This window comes from Thamnophis sirtalis, unplaced genomic scaffold (genome assembly GCF_051295495.1).
Source record: "Thamnophis sirtalis isolate CommonGarterSnake01/CBP01778 unplaced genomic scaffold, rThaSir2_p1.2 scaffold_11, whole genome shotgun sequence".
Taxonomy (NCBI): Eukaryota; Metazoa; Chordata; class Lepidosauria; order Squamata; family Natricidae; genus Thamnophis; species Thamnophis sirtalis.
The window spans coordinates 39,009,323-39,028,556 of record NW_028261391.1 but is presented as its reverse complement, the minus strand read 5'-3'; positions in this window follow the sequence as shown (position 1 = coordinate 39,028,556).

Sequence of the window (19,234 nt, the reverse complement as noted above, 5' to 3'; positions counted from 1 at the left end):
ATGAACAATGACATCCCACATATATACATATGCGTACACGCATGCTTGGGATACAATAAGTACATCAATGAGAGATATAAAATTTCATATCGACAGCTAAAATCATGGAAGGACATTTCTCATTAATATTGTCTACAAAAGAGGAGAGGAGAGAAGGAAAAGACATCTAAAGGGATCAAGGTAAAACAGTCAATGATAAGCAATGTGGGCACTAGCATTCCCACAAACTCTCAGTACATTCAATTTTATTTTTTTAGAACCTTTTAATTAAAAATAATGGGTGAAGCAGTTATTATACTGCATAACAAAGCACAATCCTTTGATGTAATATTTATTTGCTCTGCGGCATAGTGGTTGCACAGAATAAAAAAAAATAGTACACTTTGATTATAAGTGCATCTTTATGAGAAGAGAAATCCTGGAGAAGGGGGAAGGCATATGAGAAATAAAGGAGCCAGGGAATTCTAGGTCAGTTGAAATTATGTAATGACACAGCTTCAAAGCCACCAAGAACCTTGCAGAGAATCCATTAATTGATGGGTAGGAAATAAATAAAAAGATACAGGATTGAAGCAGTGCTGAAATTAAAAAAATACTACTGATTCTGTGGGTGTAGCTTGGTGGACATGGCAGGGGAAGGATATTGCAAAATATCTATTCTCAGCCCACACTGGGGCCAGCCAAGGGTGGTATTTGCCAGTTCTCCAAACTACTCAAAATTTTCACTACCGGTTCTCCAGAACCTGTTGAATTTCACCCCTGGATTGAGCCACTCTAGTTGTAAGAGGGATCTGGATATTGGAAGTAGCAATCAGTTTGTCTGGTTTGCAATGAGGATAGTTATCAATGATTGGGAGATCTCTGCTGAACTGAGTTTTGCCTTGTAATATCTGGAAAATAACTGACGTTCTTTTTTCCCCCTGCAATGTATAGGGTCACTTTAGAAGAGCATTGTTTTCATTATAAGGCCATTTCCCTGATATTGTTCTCTTTTTCAAGTGGAGTGAGACATGTTTCCCTCTGTTTCTGCCACACACACACACACCAGTAGAATTTTGCCACTTCCTTCCAATCTTTCTACTTCCACTGTTTCTGTCTTATTCAGAAACATGCATGTCTCTCCAAAGGATAAAAGTCCTTTCCACATTAGAGATAACCACTGTACAAAAAAACAAATTGGTTAATTTTTTTATGCCATTGACCCCATCACATGATTGCAATAGACTGAAAATTGACTTTAGAGACCCCAGTGTTAAAATTATATTTTCCTCTTAAGGTGATAACTTTAATAGCAATTGCAAAGTGTGAAAATCTGTTAGGCTTTGCTACTCTGAAATGAGCCTGTTTTGAGTGGTTGTTTCTTGTTGGCTCCTCCAGTACAAGGATTTATGAGGGTACTCAAACAACTTTCTTTCCTAAATCTCTCTTATCCTTAGTTAAAATACAGCAGGAAATAAAAGACTAGAAATACTAGGACATATGATAGTATTACAGAAAATGAAGGCGAGACTGTTATGGAACAAAGGAGAAAATCTTAAAAGATTCAGGAAATTATTGAAGAAAAGAGTAGAAATGGAGGTAATGGCTGTTAGCTCAAAAGAAGTAACATAGGTTTAGATAGCTCAGATGGACTGATGGTGAATTTTAATCTAGGATAAGTTAACACACACAGGGTAGCATTTGTACTGTACTCGACTGTACTCTACTGTACACTATTGTACTCTACTGTACTCTACTACACTACACTACTATTTTTTATGAATGATCCAAAATTCTGGAAGTGTCTGGAGATCTCAGGGAAGACTCATCCAAGAGATAAAACACAATGGGATAAATTACTAATCTATTCATGCACATAGTGAGCATAAGTCAGAAGATAGACTGACAAAAGACAGTCAAAGGTTTACTTGTTAGAGGTCAACAACTGGAACCTAAGCCAATTCTCTGATTATTTGTTTGAGAGAGATAGAAAAATGTCAAGTTAGTCAATAAGCACTTTGACTCTAAGGATGACTTGTATTTAGCAACATAGAGGACAGAGGTGGGTTCCAGCTTCTTCTACTGCTGGTTCATTCAGGAATGCACTTTGGGCATGCACGCACATGTGCAGGCAGTAAAACAATGCTTCTACACATGCACAGAAGCAAAAAACAAGATGGCGGTGCTGCCAATAGAACCCATTTGGAGACGTGGCCAGCCAACATACTATCTACTTGCCCAAACTGGTACGAACCCACCCAGTCTGAACCCACCTCTGATAGAGGAGTAATGTATGCCAGGTATACATGCATGTTAAGTTAATATAATAATTTGCTAAGGTGTCCATGTTTAGAAAGACTTTCAGCTAAAAATCAAAATGCAGAAGAAATAAAAAAAAAACTGGTCTCCTGTACAATAGGCTGCTGTGCTTAGATGGAGAGGGAAGTGTTCACTGTGAAATACAAAGCAATTAATGAGTTGTAAATCACTTGCATAGCTGGAAGCTGGGAAACTGAAACTACTTTTCACTGTCTTTTAAGTTAAATAAAATAAGAAAACTAGAATATAGAATTATACTGATTCTTTCAGTCAAATCCATCTGAAACTCATGTATGCTCCTCATGACACACCTATCCCACCTGGTGGTGGACCAGGGATCTCTAGGTTTGAGAACAGCTGGGCATTTATCAGTTGGTTTAGAGTGAAGAAGCACACATCTATCCACTGTTTCCCAAGTTACTACCTTTATCATTCAGTTTTCCTTTCAAAACCATTAAGCATAACTTGGTGCGTAAAATAATTCTGGAAAGTTCTTTTTGGGGGGGGTGTTCTAAAGTGACAGAGGCATCCTAGTATATATCCTCTTGTTTTGTATTTTTGTTCTCTGGGGAGAAAGCAGTGGAAGGGAGGTTTTGTGTTTTCATAGAAATATTGGTGTTGGGTTACTGCTGCGTAAAGTGGATCTGCACAGTTACAGAGTTATGCATGAATACGTGAGTAATGCTTTAGTGTGTTCTCTGTACATTAGTGCAAGATGTGTGTATTAGAAAGAGGAAGTTTTCTTTGTAATGCTATTTACTTCCCAGTGCTTAAACTATATTTATCAAGAGAAAGGACGCAGAACCTCACAGTCATTAAATCCTATCCCTTTCCTCCATCACTGTCATGATTGGCGAATGTTTTCCTGTTAACTGGAGATGCTCAGTGAGGAGAAGAGAAGCAGAGTTGAAAGAATTAATCAGTTTCTTTACCATGCATATGAATAATTTGGATAATATCATTCATCAGTAAGGGAGAACAGATGCAACAGAACAACAGAAAGGCAGGACAGGGATCAGAAATGAAGCGCAACACATTCATATTATTTTTATCAACTTAATGATGGGCGAATGGCACTTAAAGTTAACAGTGGAGAAATGTCCAGTGAAGAAGGGAAACGCATACCGTAAGATCTGCCTACCCAATAAAGTACAATGGCTAGGCTTGCTCTGGGTCTCTTCTCCAGGATTGCCACCTGCAGAGACCATGGAAGCGTGTCTTTTCAGTTGCAGCTGCCTGTGCAATAGGTTGACCTTGAACATCTGAATTGTCCCTTCCCTCTTAATTGGTGGAAAGTCCATTAAACTACAGCTGTGACTGTGGTGTTATTTTTAATATTTGTATTTTGAAACTCTCTTCTTTTTTAACTATGGATTTTCTGAATTTCTATTGATTATACTGTGCTCATAAACCTTGTATAATAAATAAGCAAACTAATGGGAGAATTCCTGCAGCTACTGCTGGACAGGATACAGAAATGTCATAGTTCCAAGAGAGGGCTAGTCAAGAGTCATCAGAAGTACTAAACAAACAAAGAAAATTCATCTTCAGAGAAAGATTTTTTTCCCTGCATCTTCCACTTCAAACCTGAATTCAATTATTATACATTCCTCCAGTTCTTTGTTTTCCCACTGGTGTAACTGGCTTTCAACATACCTTTCAGCTGTCATTTCCTGGGAGTAGCAATGTCCTGAAATGCATATTTAAAGAGAACAAAATGGTGAAAAACAGGGTTTGGGAGTTAGAATACTAACAATGGCTTCCAAACCATGACTGAACATAAAAAAGCAGCCTGGCTTACTCAAATAATCAGGATGACAGTCAGTCAGTTTATGTTCTATGGTGCAAGGAGGAATCTAATAGATGTACGAGGTCAGTGATGGCGACCTAGTACATCTAGGTTCTAGATGTACTAGGTCGTGTGCGCTTGTCTGGGCCAAGAAGAGAAGCTGCCCAGGGGATATGAACTGGAAAATGTACTTCCAGTTTCCAGCAAATCTTCCAGTTACTGCCACACATGCGCAGATCAGCTGGCCAGCATGCATGCTCACGCCGGAAAAGGGAAGACCAGGTATTATGGTTTCTGGCACTGCCACATGCACAAAGGCTAGCTGATCATCACATGCGCACCAGAAACCCAGAAGAGGGATGCTGCGTGTGCCAAGCAACATGGCTCCACATGCCACTTCGGGCACACGTGCCATAGGTTCACCATCATGGTACTAGATCAATCTGCATTTCCTGCTTAACCACAGTCTAGATACCTAATGTGGAAGAGTTGAACACCAAAACAAAATATGTTTACTGGCAACTTGCAAAGCATCCCTGGTCTGTTCTCAAGTCGCCATAGGAAACATTAGCACAACATTCTCCAGATGTATTGGGGCACACTGTCTAGAATTTCTCAATGTACGTAAAGGAAGGTTAATCGTGTGAAACTTCTGTAATCCTTAAGAGTCTCTTTATTGGCTTTGATATTCCCAAATACGTCAGAAAAACTAAATAGTTTTCCATTAAATGTCTAATCTGTTCTTTATTATTCAAAGTCCATACCACTAGAAGATGCTATATAAATTCCTAACTTAATCTAACTTTTATATGCTGCTGCACAATCAGAGCTCCAGATTTGGCCTGAAAACATGTACGTGACAGTAGACAACAGGTTTCTAGTTCCTCTTTGCTGCCCCACATAGCTGTGAGTATTTGGAACTATGAGAAGTATGACTTGGATATTCACAAACAGAGTAGCTGCCATTGAGGGGAGAAGTAGAAAGTTCACTAAATTGCTACTATGGTGGCTGTGACCAATCATTAGGCACTCATTTACTATTAAAATAACTGGACATATTTCCACCTAACAATCCATAACGACCATTTAGAAATATTACATAGCAACTGTTCTTAGTTTTGAATGTTTTCTTAAGGAATAGGGGGAACTTCCAAACAAAGCATTGAATTGTTGTTACTTCCCTTTCTGAAGATGTCTATGAGATCTATGCAGCATTCAGAGGGACTGAAAATCATGAAAGCTTTCCTTTGCAATATGTTGTTTTCATAAGCATAGCTGGTCACATAAGGTTCTTTTTCTGGTTTGTATTGCTTCTAAATTAAGAAAGAATTGGTGTCAGAAACTAGGCAATCAGTGGAATAGCCCCTTGAATTTTATTACACTATTTCCACATATTTTTCTGGCTTGCGGGGTGTACTTGGATATTTACAGCTTTTACAAAAATGGCCATTGAGAGGGAACACTCTGACTAGTGCTTTATGTGACTGACAAGGTTTTTTTTTCTGTTTTGAGCTCTCGTGTCATCATTTTGTTTTTAAAACACAACAACTACACAGGAAAAATCATACCTGACAAATTCAGTACAGGAATCTGATGGCTATTTTAAGCTGTGCCCAGCAGAATGCAGATAACAATTGCTTATCATGTTGCAACTAATTTTCCCTTCATGTCTTTTTCCTCAGTATTAACAGAGTCTTCAGGGATACAATTTCCACCACAACTTGTTAACAATTTATAACTATTGGCTTGATCATGGAGGGGAAAACTACTTCATTAAATTAGCCCCTGATCCAAGTTCCCCAAAGGAAAATGTAGTCTTTAAAAAAATGGATTATAAGCAATAAAAATAGAAGCAGAGGGTAGACTCTCTGTAAGGATTTAGAAAGAGATCTTTGGTATTGTTTTTAAGATCAGTTAAAGGGTTTTGTTGCAAGCCTAACTGAAGAAATGTTTGTCATGATTTCAACTAAGCAAAGAAATAGCTAAAGCTTGGGAAATTGTGAATAGAAAATGTGTTTTTTCTTAAATTTGGAACCAAACAGCCTTCTCACTTCCATCAGAGCTTTTGAGTTGAATGTGGTTTATGGCATGTCTTTTAAAGTCATAACAAAATTCTCTGGTTTTATTTTGAGTTTGGTACACTTTGAATGGCCCATTTTGAAGTTGAAATGTTCTATATATATATATATATATATATATATATATATATATATATATATATATATATATATATATATATATATATATATATATATATATATATATATATATATATATATATATATATATATATATATATATATATATAAGTATGATCAGAATTATCAATATGCTGCTGCTCAGGACAGTCAAATTTTGTACTGAAGGACTATATGAATCAATATGAATCAATATTAGCTTCTGCTTATATTATTGTATACTGTCAGAAATTAGTTGTTTTCTAGCATAGCAAATTGTAACCTTAATACTGGACTGTAAATGTTATCTCACTGCTGCGTCTCACTTCTATTCTTGACTTCAAAGCTAGCGACATTCTTGAAAGCTAGTAGAAGAATTTGTTACACGGGAATATCAAGCTGCATAGATAAATGAATTAAACTGAGGAGTATTCCTGGCTCATAAATCCTTAAAACATTCTGCCGAAAAACAACTTGGCAAAGGGGGGCTGCCACCCCCTATACAAGGCTATAGGAATACTCCAGAGATAAGGTAGACAGAGACAGGAGCTTGAACAAAAGAACACTTTAAAGATCACGTTGGTAACAAATCTTTCTTTCTGATTGGATAAACTTTGTTTCTATCTGTTTAAAATGTATATAATACTCTGAGCCACTCTTCCAGGATGTGGCTATTCCTTACATGCATTTCTTTGTATGGTTTGGATGTAGGTTTGTCACCCAGCTTTTGCTAGGCAATAAATAAGAGCTGATACTTTTTGTAAGCCTCGTCTGAAGTCTCACTCTCTTTGGTATCTCAGTGGCTCGGGGTAACTGCTGGAACCTTACAGTATCAACGTGTTTTGGGAAGGGGTGACAGGGGTCATGGCAGGGGTGAAATTCAGCAGGTTCTGACAGGTTCTGGAGAACTGGTAGCAGATATTTTGAGTACTTCAGAGAACTGGCAAATACCACCTCCGGCTGGCCCCAGAGTAGGGTGGGAATTTTGCAGTATCCTTCCCTGCCATGCCACCAAGCCACACCCACAGAACCGGTAGTAAAAAAATATGAATTTCACCACTGAGTCATGGGTACATCTAATAAAATAAATAAATCAAGAGAAAAATAAAATGAAAATTGCAAGTAGTATAGTAGAAAATAGTTTTAGTGAGGTCTTAAGGTACTAGGCTAGAAACCAGGACACTATGAGTTCTAGACCTGCCTTAGGCCAGTCACTCTTAGTCCTAGGAAGGAGGCAATGGCAAATCACCTTTGAAACCTTGCAAAGAAAACAGCAGAAAATCTGTCTAGCCAGATGCCAGGAGTCAACATTGACTTCAAGGCATTAAAAAAGAGAGGATATATTCCACCCACCATGATCTACAATGAATAAAACATCAAATCTACAGTTTGTGGACCTTTTGCAAAGTAAAAGCTTTGAAGCATCACTTCTGACTTTTTAGCTATTTCCTAAGCCATGCTCTCTCTGCTGTTTGCTTCTGTATTTAAGCCCCAAATAGGAGGTTGAATGTCTCCACCCAGTGCCCATCAGTATGTGAAATGAAGAGGAAAGACTGTACCTCATCACTTCTGCCAAATTGGTTTCCTAATTGATGCTGCACATTTTAACAAGCAATCATGAAGAATTCCGGTGGAAAAAATTTGGTGGGAGGGCTAAATGGGCACCTTCAGTTTTCAGGCTGTTAACTGTAATTAGCCTGGTTTCTGGGATGTAATTATCTTGCAATCTCAAATCAAACACCCTGGAGGGAGCTGCACAGTTAAAGACAATGCAGCATTAAAAATAAATTATTAGAATGAGGCCCACTCATGGCTGTGGCTACTTTAAGATCTGCCATATTTCCCTTTCTTATTTAGGTAGCATTGCTCAGCTATCCATGACTTGCTTTGCCTGCCTGGGGAGGGACATTTTTTTTAAATTCTTAGTTGTAAGAAGAAGTGAAAAAAATAATGAGAATATAATTTAACTAAACCAGAAGCTGTTATTTTGCTTTGTCACAATGCAATTAGAAGACACTGCATTTGTGAAGGAATTTAATTCTTACAGGCTACTTCACAACTGACTAAGTGTTTTAGATGTTTGGAAACAATTGAGCTGCAAGAAGAATATGATGCAAGCAGAGAAAATAAATCTCCCAAATGATCCTACTGTTACAGCATAACAGCTTCTTGCTGTTTTTGTGCTGCTTATTGTTTTAAGGAAAAGGTGACAAGCAGTGAACCTTTTTCTTAATCTCTGCTGTTGGGTGATGAGGGAAAGGACATCAAACACCTTCTTGTCAATCCATTACTTTATACATCATTGAAGAGAAGTGTTGAAGCTGATAGAAATTAGGCTTTACATCACATACCAGTGATGCAGAGGGCTCTCTCTTCCACTAAACTCAACAGTCATATTTCAATTGCTATTGTTAAGCATTCTTTTTTAATAACTATTTGTTCTGCCAGAAACATTTGGTAACTGTATCGCTGTTCCATTGCTTTATCCATTTCAGTATGAAGTCTTTCACTAATTGAATATTTCTGCATAGACAATCTCTCCTTTTGGCAATCCCTATGCCTTTCCTTTCCTATGCCTGGTAAGCTCTTTTTTGCACCAATATCAAAAGAAAAAGATATGAACTGTCAGATCCATATCCTAGGATTTTTGCTTTAAAAGCAACAAAGGCAGTCAGAGATAGATAATGGGATGGGGCAATACTAAATGGCAGCTGAAGGATTTAAAGCTGGGGGGGGGGAGATTTAATTCTTGATGAAATTTGTGGGATGAGAATGTATGTGAATAATCCTCTGAATGTTTCCAGGAGAAGAAAGATGTTTTCCTTAATAGTGACAATAACACTGCTACTGCAAAAACCTAAAGGGTGGTACCATTTTTATTTTCTTGGGAATAAAATGAAACAAGAGAAGCAGAGAGGCAACAACTGCTTGGGTGATGATTGTGCAATGGAAGAAACTTTCAGTATTGTTGAGCTAAATTGCTATCCACTGTTGTTCACCCTTGTTAGGATGAATAGGGAGATATAATTTTAACACCAATACTTCTTGTATGTCTTATATGGCCTCCTATCTCACAACAGTGAGTCTGGATGGTGTACAACAACTTCTACTACAACTAAAGCAATGGGTAGTCTAAGAGTGTCTTGGTCATTGGCACAAAGAAGTTGAAGGCAGTGCTACAGAATCGCAGCAGAAAAAGTTGTTGCTAGAATATATCTTTGTCCTGCTTAGGTGCAAGTACAGGAAGCCCAGAAACAGGATGTTAACACATATCCCATAGTCACCTTTCAATTAAAGAAAGTAAGAACCACTAAGTCACAAAAACATCCTTTTCATTAGCAGTTGAGACTATCTGGAAAATGCAGACATTATATAGTAGTTTTTTTAGACTAGATATTCAGTAATAATATTTGTAAGCACAAGATACAAGGTTTTATGATATTGGTTGCCACAATGGAGGTGTACAGAACAATATAGGGACCAGTGTCCAATATAACTTTAGTTGGTCTATAAAATATTTACTTTGAAGAGTTGTACATTTTATAAAATCCTTTTCAATAGATGCATACCATCTTTCTTTGCCACTTGTGCCAATTTTTCCCCTGCCATTATGGAGACCTCTCTCTACTACAAATTAGCCAAATATCTATGGCTGTCTATGGAGATTCTTAGTCATCCAAGTAATGGTTGTCCCAAAGATGCTTTTTCAGGAGGCAAATGGAACTTTTCATCCAAGAAGTTTCTTCTGCTCTAAGGGGATGGTGGAGAATAGAAGGATTTATATTCCTTGCAGACAGCTGGTCGTTTGCATTCTTTTAGAAAGTCACATTGAGGCCATTTAGAAGTTTATCTGTGTCCTCAGGGTCACCTGAGCAGTACAAATATGTGTGGAGCCTTCTTGGCTGCAGGATGATTTCTGCCCTATGTCCCTTCACTGTTGAACAGATTTTAAGAGTTTAAGAGTTTATTAACATTTATAGGCCGCCCTTTTCCCTGAGGGGACTCAGGGCAGCTCACATAAAATCAGGAAAAGGGAATACAAACAATGACGTAGACACACATAAGTAAAAATAATGAGCAACATTCATTCGTCATTCGGGAGGGGCGGCTATCTTTGTCCCCAGGCCTGACGGGCTAGCCAGGTCTTAAGGGCTATGCGGAAGGCCTGGACGGTGGTGAGAGTACGAATCTCCACGGGGAGATTCAGAAAAATTGCAGACTACCGGAACCATTTGTGCTTCAATTTGAGATGCACACAACAGACTCATCTCTAAGAGTCTGCATCTGTCTTCAACAGTAAAAAGGCACAGGGCAGAAAACACCCTGCAGACAAGGAGGTCAGGTGACCCTGAGGACACAGATAAATGCCAACGACTCTCTTCTGGTCCATGATTCACCAACAGAATTCATAGCTTTGTAGGTTTTCCCACCTGTGGGATAATTGCAAATCACATGCTAGGCACAAGAAAAAGCCCCAAGCTGTTCATCTTTCTCTGGCATACAATTAATATTAAGTCAATGTTGGATAGGAAACTAAACTAATCATGCAGCAGACTTTATCACCACTTTAACTGCAGAAGCACTTCTTGGGTCAACCTCATAATTCTTCATACAGCAAGAAACAACTGCATCATCTTCCGTTCTTCCTCACCTCCTCCTATCTAGTCAGTCACAGGATGCAGAGAGCAAATCTGGAGAGGCCATTAAAAGCCACTCATCTGGAAAATCATCTCTGGACCTCCAGCTCAGGCCAGGGTCTTTGCTGCTGAGAGAAATCTAAACAGTGGCAGCAAGCCTGGGGGAAGAGAAGTGGGTGTTAATGGCATCTTGGAGAGAACGCTGAACTGTTTTCATCCAGGGATTAATAATTAAAATGCTGGACCCATTCAGGCCTGTCAAGGCTACAGGCCAGAATCTCTTTTGCAAAGAAGTCTTACAAAAAGGGGAGAAAAATCTGACATATTGTTCCACTGGGAAAAACAAAATAAACCCAACAGCTATAATACCTACTTATAATGAATGAAAAATCTCAGAAAACAGCAAGCACGTTTAAGATGGCTAAAATTTGAATGACAGAAAAAAAGATGCTAGAACAAAGTGCTATATTTTCACAGAACAAAACAATTAGCTAGACAATGATAAATATTTAATTTTCTGTTTATAATACAAATAATTATTGTTTGCACCATCATTTCCACCATCTCATAGGCCACTATGTTGGACCACCCTTAATTGCTCCCCAAAAAGCCAAACAGAATTTGATTTGTCGGTGCTTTAATGGGCAGCCACTGGGATTTTCAAAAAGGCTAGACTAGAAAATTGAAAAAACTTTCCAGAAGAAATCATTGGCAAGAAATACTACTGCCACAAAACGTATACAAAAATGTTTTTATAAGAGAAGTCACACTCATTTTGAATAAATGTGGCCTAATTTTGATTGTTTGTAAAAATAAAGAAGTCATGTGCATATTTTTAAACAAAATCAAATATGTGTGGATACTTCAGAGAGAGTGTATCAGATACAGTACCACTCAAAGCCAAATTCAAAATAATTGCTTATATCTATTTTATCCCCATTAAACCAAGTTTGGACATTAGCTAGCATAAGCCTTTTTTTTGTCAAATTTCAGTGTTCATCTCCTGAGGAGCTGAAATTGGTTTAATAATAAATGCAAGTCATGTTACTCAATTAGAATAGCTATAATAGAATAGTATCTTGATCAGGGTCAACTAAAATGTTAGAATAATAAGCAAGTTTAGAGTTCACCTGAACTTTTCTTCAGGCTGAATATTAAGTAAAGATAGGTAGAAGAGACGAGATGAATTTATTTGATAAAAAGTCTCTCAAAATTCATGTGGTAATAGATGAAAGTCAGCTGAAGAGCAAACTTTTATCTGGGCCATAGAAGCAAAGTGGCTCACAATATACAATCAGATGACGTAAAAATAACCTAGCGGATAGATTTGCACAGCATATGTAGCTTAATTTGTATTGATTTTGACAGAGTTTGTTATGAGTTAGCATGTTGTTAAGCACTATTTGGTAAGTTGATAATGTATTGTGTGAACCCAGAAAACAAATTTAATTTTAAGAATATTGTATGTATTCATCCATTTTTGTTAGAACCACAACTGCAGGTTAGGAGGCTTTTGCTGTGATGTAGAAAAAACAAAATCTGCCAGTGTGGTTGTAGGCCTTCCACTTCATTTTTACATATACTATTTTGTACATAAATAGTTCAAACACATTATTCTAAAGTAGGGATTAACAGCAACCAATACAGCAATAACAAAAGGATGATATGTGCATATTGATATATCATGCACATTCCACAATGACATGCCTACAACCTAATACACTTTCAATGTAATGAGAGAGAGTCTTTGACTTATAACAACTGGGATTGGCATTTTGGTCACTAAGTGAGGCAGTACTTAAGCAAGTAATCGTGTGACTGGACCTAATTTTATGACCATTTTGCCATGGCCGTGAAGCAAATTCAGCTTTCCCAGTTGACTTTGCTTGTTAAAAGCCATCTTGGAAGGTCACAAATTGTTATGATATGGCATCAAGATGCTGAAATTTTTGCAAATGCAAACAGACCTCCAAACATCCAAATTACAAACCCATGACTGCAAGGGTGATGCAATGGTAATACTTTTAAATCACCTTTTCAAGGCCATCATAATGTCAAACTGCCATTAAACAAATGGTCATATGTCTCAGATCTATGTCATCATTCCCATCACTCACCTGTGCCTTCTATTAATTTTTTGCAAGGGGAGAAGATAAGGACTACAGGAAGTGAGATTGTGATAAAATTGAACTGGGTTACTTTATACATATGGGCATAATTGGGATATTTTAGGGTTTTCCCCCTTCTCCTTTTTTGGATGAAAGAGGGTTTTAGGTTTACATAATGTCAGTAAGTATTGTGAGACTATATGCAATAATGGGTTTTTTCATAGTATTAATTTATTGGAAATAAATTAACATATGCTCGTAATAAGAGAAGACTTTCATTATTCTCCCTTCCATCTTCACTTTAAAAGAATTCAGTGTAAGAGACCACTTCAAAAAACAATTAATCAGACCAAGGTCAAATCTAAATGATTTAATTTTACCTGCACATATGTTTAATTAAAATTAAATGTAGTAATATGATCGTTCTTCAATCATGTGTGTAATGATTCCCCCATCTTGTTTTAAAACATCACAAATTAATAAAAACAAATTGAAGATCCCTAGGGTGTTGCGCCCACAGTTTACACAAACTGCATAAGGGCCTGAAGTGTCAGGTTGTAGATCACTACGAGAGACCATAATTTAAAAAAGGAAAGAAATTATCAGCAGACACACAGAATGCTATTGCCCTTCAACTTTTCCCCCTCTGGATTTCCAAACATCTACTTTGTTAACACCAATTGTTTCTCCTGTCCCTTTACCTCAACAGTTCCTTTCTTGCATAACTTTCCCCACTGGTTCTTGAGAACATGGAATAGAACAATATATCTTTGAGGAGAGCAAAGAGAATCAGCATTAATTTACACATAAACCCTATCACTAGCATGCCTGCAGCCGGCAACTCCGGACAACCCCATCAATTTTGCTAATGACCAGGATAATGATGGCATTCATGTTAGTAGCTGTGGAGATAACAAGCCAAACACTAGTCTCAATTATTGTAAAATGTGCAGAAGGCAATTTAGAATAATAAATGTTTCAAATGTTGGGATTAAAAGGGGGAAAAGGCACCTATCATTAGCTGGCTTTCTGTCTTGAGTATAAAAGGGTTGGTTAAATCTATATAGTACAGCATTAGAACGCATCATTTCCTAATTTTAAAAAAGCTATTTCTTTATGTTGAGCAGGATTAATAAAGAGCTTCCATCTCTTTGGGATACTGAGCATCAGTAACCAGGGAAGCCATTTTAACATAGAGCTTCTCCTCCAGTGAACTTTCCATAATCTCTTCACTGTGCTTGAATTTTAAACAGTATTATGGTAGAACATCTACAAGTATTAACTGACTACCTCCAGTTTTTTCCCCCCATAATGGTGCATTTTATCTGTTACACATTTCTTTCAAAAAGCTTTTTCAAAACTGTTCACTGTTGGAAGTAAACTGATTAGGATTTTGAGACTTGTAGCCTGAATATATCTGGATAATATCAGTTTAGATAAACATCATTTAAAATATTGATTGTTTTGCTTTAAGGATACAGCCTACTAAGTCAATACATAACATTCAATAACTGTAACTTTTATTTGATAACTGCAATATTGATCTATTACTAGTTTAGAGATGTATGCTAATCCCAATTTTGCAAATAACAGAAGTTTATTCAGTCCCTAGATTGAATATAGTGTAGTATATATGGGGATGACAAACATCAAGTGATCCATGTGTCAGGAGTAATATTTTCTAATTGGAATAAACAAATAAATCCATGCTTTATTAACTGTTCACAGTTATATTTGTAAGTCAACAAATTAACCAGAAAATGATTCTAGATGTTGGAAAAATTAGGGTGAACTGCATTGTAATCTCCTTGCAATTAGAGAATTACCATGATAAAAAGCTGAAGTAAAATTTATCATCTAATCCTGATAATTTGTATTTTAAATAAGTGGTGGTGGAGGAGAATTTCAATTCTGATTATTGCAGTTTGAAATGGCCTGTTCTGAATTAGAATTTTGGGAGTGTATACTCCCCATGTATACTCCCTATGTATACCCCATGTATACTCCCTATGTATACCCAAGGTCCACAAGAGACAAGTTATATATATGATAAAGGAGGAGAGCCAAGGTCCACAAGAGACAAGTTATATATATGATAAAGGAGGAGAGCCTGTGGCCTAGTGGCTAATACAACTGCCTAATATATAATACAGCCGAGGTTCGAATCCCAGTAAGGGTATGGCTAGCTGATGAGAGCTAAATAGCTTGAAATAGATCTATACTACTCTCCCTTTATTTATTTATCAGCACAAATGCAACACACACACACACACACACACACACACACACACACACACGTATGTAAATAGCATTCTATTTAGTTTCTAATAATGTAGAAACTCTAAAATGATCCTCTATGTAAGTTTTAGTTTCTGGAGCCCTTTTTCTGCATTCATTTGTATTGAAAGATCCATTGTTTTTATTGAATGAAATCTTAATGAACATCTTATTCCAATAAGGAGTAATTGAGACTATTTGATCTACCTGCCATTTTATATCAATAATATTATTCTTTGTGGCTTGCCCCAGAAAATATATTGTTTTGTAATCTGTTATTAGCTGCTATTTTGTTTTCTTCTGTCTCTAAGAAGGTTGCCCACATTACATGCTTGCTATAAAGCTGGACTCTTCTAATCTATCTACCTACCTAGTTAACAGAATTTCAGAGGAAATTAGGTATGAATCTATTCTTCCTTCTAAAAGAAGGTCAACTGATGATGTATCCTGAATGTAGAGAGAAATTTAGTATTGTTGTTATGGACTTCAGATAAATGTGTTGCTTTTTTGCCCAATTATTGGCTTCCTTAATGGCTATTTATTTTTCCAGACTTCACTTCTTCATTTGGGAATTGAATTACAATTGCAAAGGAAAGAAACAATCTTTGTAAAATTTTCCCCAGAAGCAATTTCTGTCATGATGATGATATTTACAAGTCAAAAAGAAGGGAAATGAGTGCAGCACTTTATTTTATAAAGTACCTCAAACTCTGAACACCATTTAAAAATCATAATGGGCCTTCTTTCAAAATCAGACTTCTGTGGAAGCAATGGTACTGTACTGTGTTAAAAGTAAAGGAATATAAAGTTACATTAAAGTTAAAATACATGTTATTACTTATCACTTAAAGGTAATTATTTTTATTGTATAGGGTTGAATGATGAGGCATTAAAATTTTATTGATAAAAATTGAGATATGGAAAGAAAAGATATTTTGTTATAGTATCAGAGAAGGTGATACGTTACTTAAATTGTTTGTTCTTGTGATGAAGGAGGAAGCAATTATGAATGAAGGCAAATATATGAGTCCCAGGATAATGTTGCAGGAACCAATCTGGAACAGTCATCAGGACCAGAGGTTTAATCTTCCAAGCTTTCAGACTCACGGTGGAGCCTTACCAGAATGTGTGCTTTGGCCTATGCATAATATTTATGTGGTGCCTGGTTGAGTGTGGCTTTTTATTGGTTGATTGGAGCATCAATGGATGGCTATTAAGTTGTTGGCTATTGTTTCCTTATGTTGCCAAATCATCAGCTCCTAAGTATCTGATAAGCTAGTGGTAAATCAGCAGTCCTGTTGACATTGTCTTTTTTTTTCCTTAATTTTTTTTTGCACTTTTTTCTTTTTTTACTCTTTTATATTTTTCTTAGTATTATTTTATCTTTGTATCTCCAAACTTTAGTAAAAATATTATTGTAAACATGGTAAAGTCTACAAACCAAAGAAAAGCAAAATAAAACCAAGGAGAATACTTAAAAGTATTGCAGAAAATATGAGGTAAAGCTGGGAAAATGGAAATATTTGCAATTATGTAACCTCACTGGTTTAGCCGATATTATGCAGAATATTTAAAAAACAGAATTGGAATAAGCCATGTCATTGGGCCACAACTTTCATCTATATAATATGATTGATGATCCTTATTTTAGTCTAGCACTTTGGGAAGATCTATAAATAGTATCCATCACATTGACACTGAAGATGGTCTAGCAGACATTGTTGTAATATTGGCAAAGATGCTTAATGCTATGAAATTCTTAATCTTTCCCAAGAGAATTCCAGCAAGGGTAACCAACTGTGAATCAATAGCTCTAGTCCATTAGATCAATGACAACCAGAGTCTGTCCTGCAGAAGTCTTAACAGTTTTTCTGATCCCTAAAGACTCTCCTTGCCATTAACTGATTAATGAATTCATTAACTTCTTTTAGATCAAGAAAGGGTTGGCACTCAGCAGGCAACCCTATATCTTTGTTGGGTTTCTCCCCTTTCCTCCATGGACTGGTGAGCCATTAAGAGCTTCAGATTTATCTGTTGAGCACAAAGACTGGCAGTTGGAGTTGATGGGTTATATAATTGCTTGCTATGATGTAGAGTAAGTCCACATTAACTGCTTCATTTTAAATAAGCAAGAGCATTTAGTGGGATAGGTTTCAATGTCTAGTGATACCCCTAACTCAGTTATGTATTAAAATGTGGGAATCACACAGAGGTCTACAACAACATGAAATATATTATGTTGTAGAGCAGGGCTGTCAAACTTGCAGGCTGGATGCGTCACGCACTGGCCACACCCAGTTTAGCGAAGGGGGAAATTCCCGATACATCATGTGATGCTGCCATAACAATGTGAGTTTGATGCCTCTGTTGTAGAGTGTTTAGTTAACCTTCACACAACAACAATCAGGTAAAATTGTGATGAAGACAAATATTTTACATAGAAAATACATTTGGTCCCAGCCCTTTATTCCATGGAATTTTTGAGAAGCCCAGGTGATTACATGCAGCTGTTATTGCCTTCACCATGTTTTGTTCTCAAGTAATATTCTCATATTATTTTATGCCAAAATCACTTATTCTATGAAGTAGGTTGGACTGAAAGAGACTGTTTGGCCAATAGCCATTAAGATTCTAGAACTAAGACTTGAATCTTCCCAAGAAAAGTCTAGCATCTTTATTATACCACATCAAATTTCATTAAGAATCTATAGGTGAAACAACTGACATGTTGACATCTACCAATCTGGCAGTAAAAACAGGCTGCCTTTCTTATCCCTACTCTTGCCTTCTTTGCTGAGAGCTATTTCATAGGCACGATTTAAAATATTGCTCTGCTTCTGCTCTTTATTTAAGTCTGCTGCCACTGAACCGCCATTATACAGACAGCATGGGGAAAAATGAGGTCTTTGAAAGGTCTAGTTCACCATTATCAAGTCAACACCAGGGACATATATTTGTGTTGGTCTGAATGCTATTCCCCCACCCTTAGATATTTTCTTGTTTCATCGTCATTTATTTCTTCTCTGCACATTGTGGGAGAATAATTACCTAAGGCAGCAGATTCAGGGCAGGGCAGGAGGCAAAGGGGAAGTGAATTGTTAGTGACAGAGTATATGTCCTAAGGCTGCCCTGCACTCTTTAAGAAGCAACAAGAGAGAATGTTGTCCTATTGCAGTTTCTGAAGCAGGACTCAGTTTCCACCTTAGTTGGCTTGTCTACATGGAATGGGCTAAAATGCTCTGTTATACTTTGCCCTGTCTTATTCCTTCATCTGAAGCATAAAGGTAAAGGTAAAGATGCTCGCATACATGCATGCTAGTTGTTTCTGGCTCTAGGGGGTGGTGCTCATCTCTGTTTCTAAGCCAAGGAGCCAGCGCTGCCTGAAGATGTCTCCGTGGCCGCCATGACTAAACACCAAAGGTCCACAAAGTGGTGTTACCTTCCCACTAAAGATGGTTCCTATTTTTCTACTTGCATTTTTTATATGCTTTCAAACTGCTAGGTTGGCAGAAGCTGGGCCAAGTAATGAGAGCTCACTCTGTTGTACGGTGCTAGGGATTTGAACTGCTGAACTGCTGACCTTCTGATTGACAAACTCAGTGTCTTAGCCACTGAGCCACCTGAAGCATAGTTCTCCCTAACTGCAGAAGATGATATGGGTTGAAAGAAATAAATCACCCCAGAGGAAGTGGACAAGGCCATGGGAGCGATGAGTGCCTCCACCTGTTTATTAGACCCGTGCCTCTCCTGGCTGGTTTCAACCAGGAGAGAAGTGACACGAGGCTGGCTCCAGATGATTATCAATGCATCTTTGCAGGAGGGGTTTTTCCCGCAACCATTAAAGGAAGCTGTGGTGAGACCCCTTCTCAAGAAGCCTTCCCTGGACCCAGCGGTTTTGAAAAACTATCATCCCGTCTCCAACCTTCCTTTTTTAGGGATGGTTGTTGA